Source organism: Triticum dicoccoides, chromosome 5B, assembly GCF_002162155.2.
Source record: "Triticum dicoccoides isolate Atlit2015 ecotype Zavitan chromosome 5B, WEW_v2.0, whole genome shotgun sequence".
Classification (NCBI taxonomy): Eukaryota; Viridiplantae; Streptophyta; class Magnoliopsida; order Poales; family Poaceae; genus Triticum; species Triticum dicoccoides.
The window spans coordinates 556,747,302-556,756,657 of NC_041389.1; the positions used below are offsets into that span (position 1 = coordinate 556,747,302).

The 9,356-nt window shown below is 51.1% G+C and overlaps 1 pseudogene; it reads left to right on the forward strand.

Annotated features, from left to right (window-relative positions):
- LOC119306133 overlaps positions 1-1,779 on the forward strand; it is a 2,609-nt pseudogene extending 830 nt beyond the window's left edge.
- Positions 1,780-9,356: the final 7,577 nt, after the last annotated feature.

Below are 9,356 nucleotides of genomic sequence, written 5' to 3' on the forward strand. Positions count from 1 at the left end.
AGAATACAAAAACAATGTAAAAGAATTTTTAACGGACACAATTATGTACATTTGAGAGAAACAATGACATGCTTAACTAACTACTTCAGCCGCCTGTACATATTGGCATGCCACTGCTTCACTCAAAGTGTTTGTTTTCTGCTGATGTAATATAGAGGTCTGTATTAATCTTATACACATTCTAGATTTTTAATTTAGTGGTTATCGTATACCACTGTTTTTTACACTAGAAGCTTCACCTTTGTAAGCATAGTTCACACCTGCGACCTTGAACTGTGAATGATTTTGCTTATCCTGTTAGTCGGCGTGATTGGAGATAACTAGTCTGTTACTTTTCTGAGCATACCTAATCTTTTGGGAGTGTAATTCTCATACCGTGCTATCTAGGAGATGAAGGCTGGGGAATTTGCTGATGTTTTATACTTTAATTACGCTCTTTAGCGAAGTGAGATTATAATTTTGGGAGTATTTCCTGGAAACTTTGTCTCCAGCGTAAGAAGATGTACAAAAAAATCAGCTAAAGATTATAATTTTGGGAATATTTCTGTAAAAGGTATTGCATAGTGGTGCTTCGAGATGTTGTGATGACCATTTAAATTTGTATGCTCATATGAATTGTTTTTCTATCATACGTCGTTGTATGTGCTGATTTTACTATGTGTTTGAAAATTTTACTATAGAAATGCTTTATAAAAACGCTAGTATGCTGCTTTGCATTCTTAGCACAACTATTATATTTTGTTCTTTGAAAGAATTTTCTATTGGTTTGTTCAAAGGTTGGTGGCACAGCAGTACCGTCAAACTATTTTCATTACATAATTGACCTTTGTTTATTTTTTCCATGGCCCAGGCCGCTGAAGTTACTACTCAAGTGAACTCATGGGTAGAGAAAGTCACGAGCGGTCGCATCAAGGACATTCTCCCCTCAGGATCTATTGACAATACCACTAAACTTGTTCTTGCCAATGCCCTTTATTTCAAAGGAGCTTGGACAGAGCAGTTTGATTCATATGGAACAAAAAACGACTACTTCTACCTTCTTGATGGAAGCTCAGTTCAAACACCATTCATGTCCAGCATGGATGACCAATACCTTTTGTCTTCTGATGGGTTGAAGGTACTTAAGCTTCCTTACAAGCAAGGTGGGGACAATAGGTAGTTCTCCATGTATAGCCTTCTTCCAGAAGCACCGGGTGGTCTCTCAAGCTTGGCCGAAAAATTGAGTGCTGAACCAGACTTCCTGGAGCGGCATATCCCAAGGCAGAGGGTTGCACTTAGGCAATTCAAGCTCCCCAAGTTCAAGATATCATTTGGAATTGAAGCATCCGGTTTGCTCAAATGTTTGGGCCTCCAGCTTCCATTCGGCGATGAAGCGGATTTTTCGGAGATGGTGGATTCCCTAATGCCACAAGGTCTTCGTGTCTCATCTGTTTTCCACCAAGCGTTTGTGGAAGTGAACGAACAAGGAAGTGAGGCTGCAGCATCAACTACTATTAAAATGGTCCCGCAACAGGCAAGGCCGCCCTCGGTCATGGATTTCATCGCGAATCACCCTTTCCTCTTCCTTCTCCGGGAAGACATCTCTGGTGTGGTCCTATTCATGGGTCATGTGGTCAATCCCCTCTTATCTTCGTAATGTGTTTGCTCTGAAAGTGTGTGTTTTCAGTTGCCCTCAGCCATTACATGTAAGGGAAGGGTTTCGACAGTCAGTCATGTTACCGATACAATAAATCCAATAAATGGTTCTCCTAAGATATCCAATAAATTGTCTTTTAATAATTGCTTGCTTGTTGTGCAAAGGAAAACCAATTGGACTATTTTTCATTAATCATTGTGGATTTGTGGTAGTGCGGATTTCTCGAAGAACTACTCATGCCAAAAGAAAAAATCTAAGTCATCTTGATTAGTACTATCCGACATGAATCTCATCGTCATTAACATCTATATTTCACAAAAAAATGCCAATGGCCACTTTTTGAGATTGAATATGCTCTTCAATTTCTCTTCTTCTTACATTTTTCATATCCTCGCTTATCTTTAGATACGCTATAACTCCTTGAGATTGGAGCTCCCAGGGCCGATTGTGTTGATCGATTTACATGGCCCCACATGAACGGACGCGACCTTGCACGCTACCCTCTTCCTTGCCGCAGATCCTTCCTCAGTTTCTCTCCCTTCCGAGAATCTATTCCGACATAGAGACAACGCCTCCAGCACTATAGTTGGTGCGGCCGACCGCTTTCTCGCTCTCCTCTCCGATTCCCTGCCTCAGAGCATCTACAGCCTCAAACACGGTGTGTCTCCGGGCACTGATCGGTCACTTCACAAATTGTGGCATCTACATTCGTGTATTTAATATCAGATCTCCTATATCCATACTAAACTATGTAGCATTGATCAAACTACGTAGATCATCAAATGGACAAAAAATGCACTATACGTTCATCAAAAGATCATCAACGGATCTTCGAAAAACCGCCAAAGTTCACATAATGCACATAAATGACGGACAACTTTAAACTACGTCTAAAAACTTAAAATTAAAGTGAAGAGAGCGGATCTCCATCACTTCCTCGCCGGCCCTTTCCCTTTTCGGTCGCCAGCATAGCTGTAGGCGTCGGCGGCTGGTGGAGGATCGTCCGAGTCGTCGGACGAGGCGCCGTGGTCGTCACTATCGTCAGAGGAGGAGCAGAGGATGATGAGGCGTTTGAGGCGCCGGACGGCCCGGTCCTGCTGCCGTTTGAGCTCCGCCAGCCGAGCCGCCTCCAATGCTTTCTCCTCTGCCTCGCGCTCGAACTGCTCGATGGCAAGCCGGAGCACCTTGGCGTTCTTCCAGCGGAGCTGCCGATCATCCGTCTCCGCTGTCGTAAGCGACCGGCAGTAGACCCAAGTGGGGAACCGCTCGTCCCCGTCGAGCTCCGCCGGAAACCCGCGGCGACGGCGGACATATTACTCCTCCGCGTCCCTCTCCCTTGCCCGCTGCCTGCGGTGGCGGGCGTCGGACAGATTTCTCCGCCGCGTCCCTCTTCCTTGCTCGCTGCCTGTCGTGGCGGGCGGCGCGCGCCTCCGATTCCAGCGTGCATGCCGCGCTCGCTGGGCGGGCACAAGTACCCACCGCTACCCATGTGGGGGAGCAGCAGCCGGCGAGGACAGGGGATAGTGTGGGGGAGGCGCGGACTGTGCAGCCCTCGTGGCGCTGCGTGTGGGCCAGGAGGGGCCTGCGCCGGCGTCCTTGCTGCGCTGGCAGGGGAGAGGTGAGGCGGCAGATCCGGAACTGACCTCCGTGTCCACCTTGGACCTCTCGACGGCAATGCGGAGGGCCAGCACCTCGTCGATGTTGACGTCAGAGTCGGAGCGGCTGCCGGAACTCAACAGGGTCGCCGGAGTCGTTTGACTGAATCGAATCGGGGAAATCCGAGGAGGAGAAGAAGAGACGAAACGAGAGCGGAGCGAGGTAGGGTTTTCGATTGGGGATATTTGTGGTGACGGTGTGGGGCCGGTGTGGACCGGGCTACCATGGCGGACGCACCCGGGGCGCTCCATATCCGCCCTGGATTTGAGCTGGATATGAGGGGCGCAGACAGTCCAAGCATTTGAGGCTTGTTTGAGGACACGTCTCGATCAAATTTTCATGTCCGGTCAATGATCGCGTCATCTGTCCGGACGTTTGAGACGGATTTAGAATGCCCGCCTGTAGATGCTCTCGGCCTCAATCTTTCGCTTCCAAACGTTCCCCCGCGGCCAACCCAATCCAGGCCTCGTTCACCGTCTAGCAGTCGTCTGCGCCGCCTCCCGCAATTCCTCCGACCTCCGGGGCAACACTTCATGTAACTTCCCTGGATCATCGCGCTTCCCGCGCCGTCTCGTCGACAGTCGACGTGCGCTTCTCATGTTCAATTTTTCAAGGATAGTGTCACCGCTTTTCTCTCATGGTGTTTGGCTGCTCGATCACCTGGCCGCTGTTAATCTCATCTCGGTGATGCAGCAAACAAAGGAGAGTGCGGGTCTGCAGTTCAAGGTCAGACTGCAGTGCAACTGTGCAATGTAAGTTTGACTGACACGCTTGGATCTGCCGCGTCTTTGTGCTGGGTGCTAGTCGCTGCCCTGCTAGATGCATGGAAGAGTTGCATGTATACACACCGGTGTTGAGCGTTGGTGGCCTCATTGGTGACTGTCGTGGTTCTAAGTCTGACAGTAGAATGGGGGGTAAGTATGGAAAGACAAGGTCTTAGCTATGGAGTAGTTGTACACACGGGTGTTTAGCGAGTTCAGGCCCTTCTCTGAGGAAGTAACAGCCCTACGTCTCGAAGGCCGGAGGCGGTCGACTGATCTCTGTGTATATGAGTTACAGGGGTGCGAACCTTTCTACCAGTGGAGGGGGGTGGCTTATATAGAGGACGCCAGGACCCCAGCCAGCCCACGTAGAGGAGGGTTAAAGTACATTAAGGCTGGGCGTTACTGGTAACGCCCTACATAAAGTGTCATCATGACCATTAAGACTATTTAATTACAGACCGTTTGGATGCAGAGTAGATCCTGAACTTCCGATAGTCGGGTGCGTCTTCATGGTCGAGTGTCTTCTAGCCGGTCGAGTGGAGTCTCCCTTGGTCGAGTGGAGCTTCTTTTGGTCGACTGGAAGGTAGCTTCGTGTGATAATGTCCTTGGGCATGGTATCCTAGATAGGTCCATGACCCTACCCTAGGTACATAACCTCATCATTAGCCCCCGAATGGATCGAGGTTCGAGTGAGGAAGGAGTTGACGATTTTCTCCGACTTATTTACTATACTTTGATTGTGTCGTATCTTGGATCGGCGATTCTTCTTTCGGCGCTGGCGTCGACTTTTACTTCAGTCGCCTTGATCCATTCTTATCTTTTGTCGAGTGAACTTTTGAACTCCGGTGAACTTCCGAGCGACGGATCGCAGGAAGGATATCGTCTGACAGATTGATCTGCTGTTAGCGGATTTTGCGGGATCTGAAATTTGGGAAACGCGCGAAGCGGGGCGATCCGCGGCAATCGGGCGGGATAAGGCATGGACGCCTCGATTTCCATGCCGCCTTTTTCGCCACGTATCGTACGTGCGCGACTATTTCGGGATGTGACAGATCTGCTCGGACCCACTCGTCAGCCACTCGGAAGCGCCCTTATATAAAGCGTCAGGGGAGAGTTTTTGAACAGTGCCTCCCCATTCTCCTCTCTTCCCTCTCTGCCTCCGCCCACGGCGCCTGCTCCTACCTCCGCCTTATCCACCTCTCGAGCGCTTCGCCGACGATAATGGTGAAGGAGAAGACGGCGGTTCTAGAGCGTGCGAAGAAGGTGACGGCGACGGGGCAAGCGAAGGGGAGACCGTCCAGTCGGGGCGGATCTTCGTCGAGGTCCCGCCTGCCGAAGGGTTGGGTCCAAGGGGATTGGATCCGCTCGACCATCACTGGGAAGGACCTCGACGACCTGGCCGATGAGGGACTGATCCCCCACGGGTCAGCGAGGCTCCCGAGGTCCGAGTGTCAACCGCAGCCGCAGGAGGGTGAGCGCGTTCTCTTAGCCACTCACGTAGATCGTGGTTTTTCTCTGCCACCGAGTGTGTTCTTCCGTGGGTTTCTGAATTTCTTTGAGGCGCAACTCCACCATTTCAATCCCAATTCCATCGCCTATCTTGCTGCCTTTGTGTCCATGTGCGAGAACTTCCTGGGTTGTCGACCGCACTAGGGTCTCTTCAAGCACATATTCACCTGTCGGTCGCAGATAGTAAAAAAGGCGAGCCCGGGTGATGAGAGGACCAAGGTTATTCAGATGTGCGGGGGTCTTGGGATTCAGTTGAGGAATAAGAGCACTTTCCCGGCCATGACCCTTCCTGAGTCGGTCAGAGGGTGGCAGTCGACTTGGTTCTACTGCCAAGACGAGTCGACACCGGGGCAGTCGACTGGTCTCCCTCCGTTCTCCATGGACCGAGTGGTCAAACCGTCTTCTCTGAAGGTGCTTCCTGAGGAGAAAGCCGAGGTAAAAATGTTGGTGGAGCGCATGGTCCAACTCGTTCGGGACGGAGTGACGGGCATGGATCTTCTGGAAGTCTTCCTTAGGCGGCGCATCCAACCGCTCCAGTATCGAGGCCACCCGATGTGGTTGTACTGCGGTACCGAAGACACCACTCGGGTCCATCCAGAGGCAGTCGACGACGCCACGCTGGAGAGGTGGGTGACCGCCATCACAGGGAACAAGGACAACCCTCGTGGAGCGAGGACAATCCCGCCACTCGACTGTACCTATACGTCGGACAAGGTATGGCCACTTATCTCCGAGTGTAATTTTGTTTTATCCATTCTGCTTTGCCGCGAATTGGTCGATTGATCTTTGTTTTGCTCTATTGTCTGATAGGCCACCACTGAATTGTACTCGATGCCCAATGGGGCGCAGACGCCGACTGAGGAGGAGGAAGGAAGCGGGGGCGAAAGCCCGGAGGAGTGGGATTCAGATGCTGACGACGACGACGAGGGTGATGACTCTGGTGAGGAGGAAGAAGAGGAGGAAGAGGAGGAAGTTGCACCTCCCCGCTCGGAAAGACGCTCGAAGCTTGCCCATGATCCAGCGACTGAGCGGGTTAAGGGGGTCGCAACCGCTTCTCAGTCAACCAAGCGCCTCGGACCACTTCTCCGGCGCCGACTGAGAAGGCTCCGAAGCAATCTCGAGTGGCACCGTCGAAGCCTGCAAAGGTCTTGCCGAAGATGAAGATGGTGATCCCCACTATCTCAGGGTAATGGTAGTTTTGAGCTTTCCCTGTTTCATGAACTTGTTCTTGGTCGACTCATGGGCCAATCGACTGACTTTTGGAACTGCAGCGCTGCTACTTCCGACACTTCGGCGAGAGCCGAAGACCACGAGATGGAGGATGCTGCAACCTCGAACCCTGGTATGACTCCTGCGTTGCCGTTTTCAGTCGACTGACTCATTGTCTCTAATTTTGATTCTTTCTGCAGTTTCATCTAACATTGTTATTGACCTTCCTGACGACGACGACGAAGAACCACCACGGCCGAGGAAAAGCAAGAAAACATCGGCTGGCAAGGCGACTCAGGATGTGCCGGCACCCGAGACGTTAGTCGTAGAGGGAGACAATGTCACTCGACCCACCGTAACCTTCGCGGTGCCGTTGACGAGTGCTCGCCCTTCGTCGTCGAGTGCTGCTCAACCCTCGCTTTTCTCCACCTACCCCGTTCCAGAAGACCAAGCCAGTGCTGCCAAAGAAGCGATACGCCAGGCGGGGGTCATGATGGAGCAAGTGAAGGCAATTCGACAAGCCAGCCAGGCAGCCTATGACGCCAGTTCGGCACTCCAGACTAATGTTCAGGTCAGTCGGTCACTGCCTGTTCTTCTTTCTGAAATTCCTAGAGTCTGTCCTACACCCAGTGGGTGTGTGTCGATTAAAATTCCGGGTTAGTGGGGGCACGCTGAGTGCACCCACTGGGTGTAGTCCCCAAGGCTATGGTGGACTGCTGGCAGTCGACCATAGTCTTTATGCTTTGAGTTTTTCTTTACTCGACAAGGTCGAATAGATTCATAGACCGGTGGGGGCACGCTGAGTGCACCCACTGGGTGTAGTCCCCGAGACTGTGGTCGACTGCTGGCAGTCGACTATAGTCTAAAGAACATTGCCTCTTTTTTTTGTTGGTCGACTAGTCGACTCTTGATGAAACTAGTGGGGGCACGCTGAGTGCACCCACTGGGTGTAGTCCCCGAGACTATGGTCGAATGTTTGCATTCGACCGTAGTCTTAGAAACGCTATGATTTTTCCTTACTCACTCGGAAGTGAATTTTCTTTGACGTCTGTCGATTGATTCTTCGTAGAAATCCTGTGACCTTGCGGCTCGTTATACTGAGTTGGAGAACAAACACATTCAGCTCGAGCTCGATCTGAAACTGGCCCAAGAGAACTTGACGAAGGCGAAGGAGGAAGCTAAAGGTATGCTTGGTGAGGCCTTTGACGACTGCCTTTGCCTCTCACTTGTTTCTGAATCTGATCTCACTGTAACTTTGTAGGCAAAGTGAGGGACGCCCTGAAGAAACAAGAGCTTGACTTGGCTGAGATGCAAAAGACTGCTTTAGAGAAGACCAGGCTAGCGGATGAGAAGCTGGCTTCAGTGACTAAGCTTGAAGAAGAAAACACCAATCTGAAAGCTGCTCTTGATGCTGCCAACCAGGAGGTCACTTGACTGAAAAGCGACAAGACCACCCTGAATGACAAGGCCAGCGAGTTGAAGAGAAAGAAGAATGATCTAGAGGCTTATCTGGGTGGACTCGCCAAGAAGTTGTTCCTCATGCTTGAAGGTAATCCTTTGTATCGAACAAATATTTTAATTGTAACCTCTGACTGTTTGTCTTGACTCGGTGGTTGTGCTTGCAGAATTTTGTCAGAACTTTGAAGAGGAGACTGGTCGACTAGAAGTGAACCTGGACCCCATCAACTCTCCTGTGAAAGATGAAGTTGCCATGAACGTGCTCCGACTTGAATATCGTGTTGCTGCTGTCATCGATTATCTCGCAAGGCTGAAGGTCGCAACTTCCCGCATCGACACAACACTCTGGCCAAGAGAGACACTCCAGAACGACCTCGAGTCTCTGATGACTCGACTGAACGAGGTCCCAAGTCGAGTGCAGGAGTGGAAGAAGTCTTCGGCCAGGTGTGGCGCGGATGTTGCTCTATCTCTAGTCCGCGTTCACTGCAAGGATGCATGAGAGGACAAGCTGGTGGCTCTCAGGGTGGCCAACACCAAGAAGCATGATTTCAGATCCTTCATGGAGACCTTCATTGCCGCTGCCACTCGGATTGCAGATGGAATCTATCTGGACGAGTTTGTGGCACCTTCCAGCCCTCCACAGGAGGGGTAAAAAACTTCTGACCTTGATACTTTAAATTTGCCTCGGTATGCGGAGTGAGTTTTGTAACCAACAAACCTTAACAGGCCTAGCGCCTGAGCACTTTCGGTTCTGCTAGGTGTTATCCAAACTTGGGTTCGTCGCTGAATATGTTTGCATTTGGTTTGAGGCGTCTTTTGCAGGTTAAAGCGAAGCGCTTATTGCCATCGACTTGTCGCCCAATTCACTTAGGCGGGCACTGGGCTGCAGCTAAGTCCCCGAGCGAGAGATTTGCCCTCCACTCGGTAGGATTTCAGACACTTAGGCGAGCACTGGGCCGCAGCTAAGCCCCCGAGTGGGAGGTCTGCTCTCCACTCGGTAGGATTTCAGAAACTTAGGCGAGCACTGGGCTGCAGCTAAGCCCCCGAGTGGGAGGTCTGCTCTCCACTCGGTAGGATTTCAAACACTTAGGCGAGCACTGGGCTACAGCTAAGCCCCCAAGTGG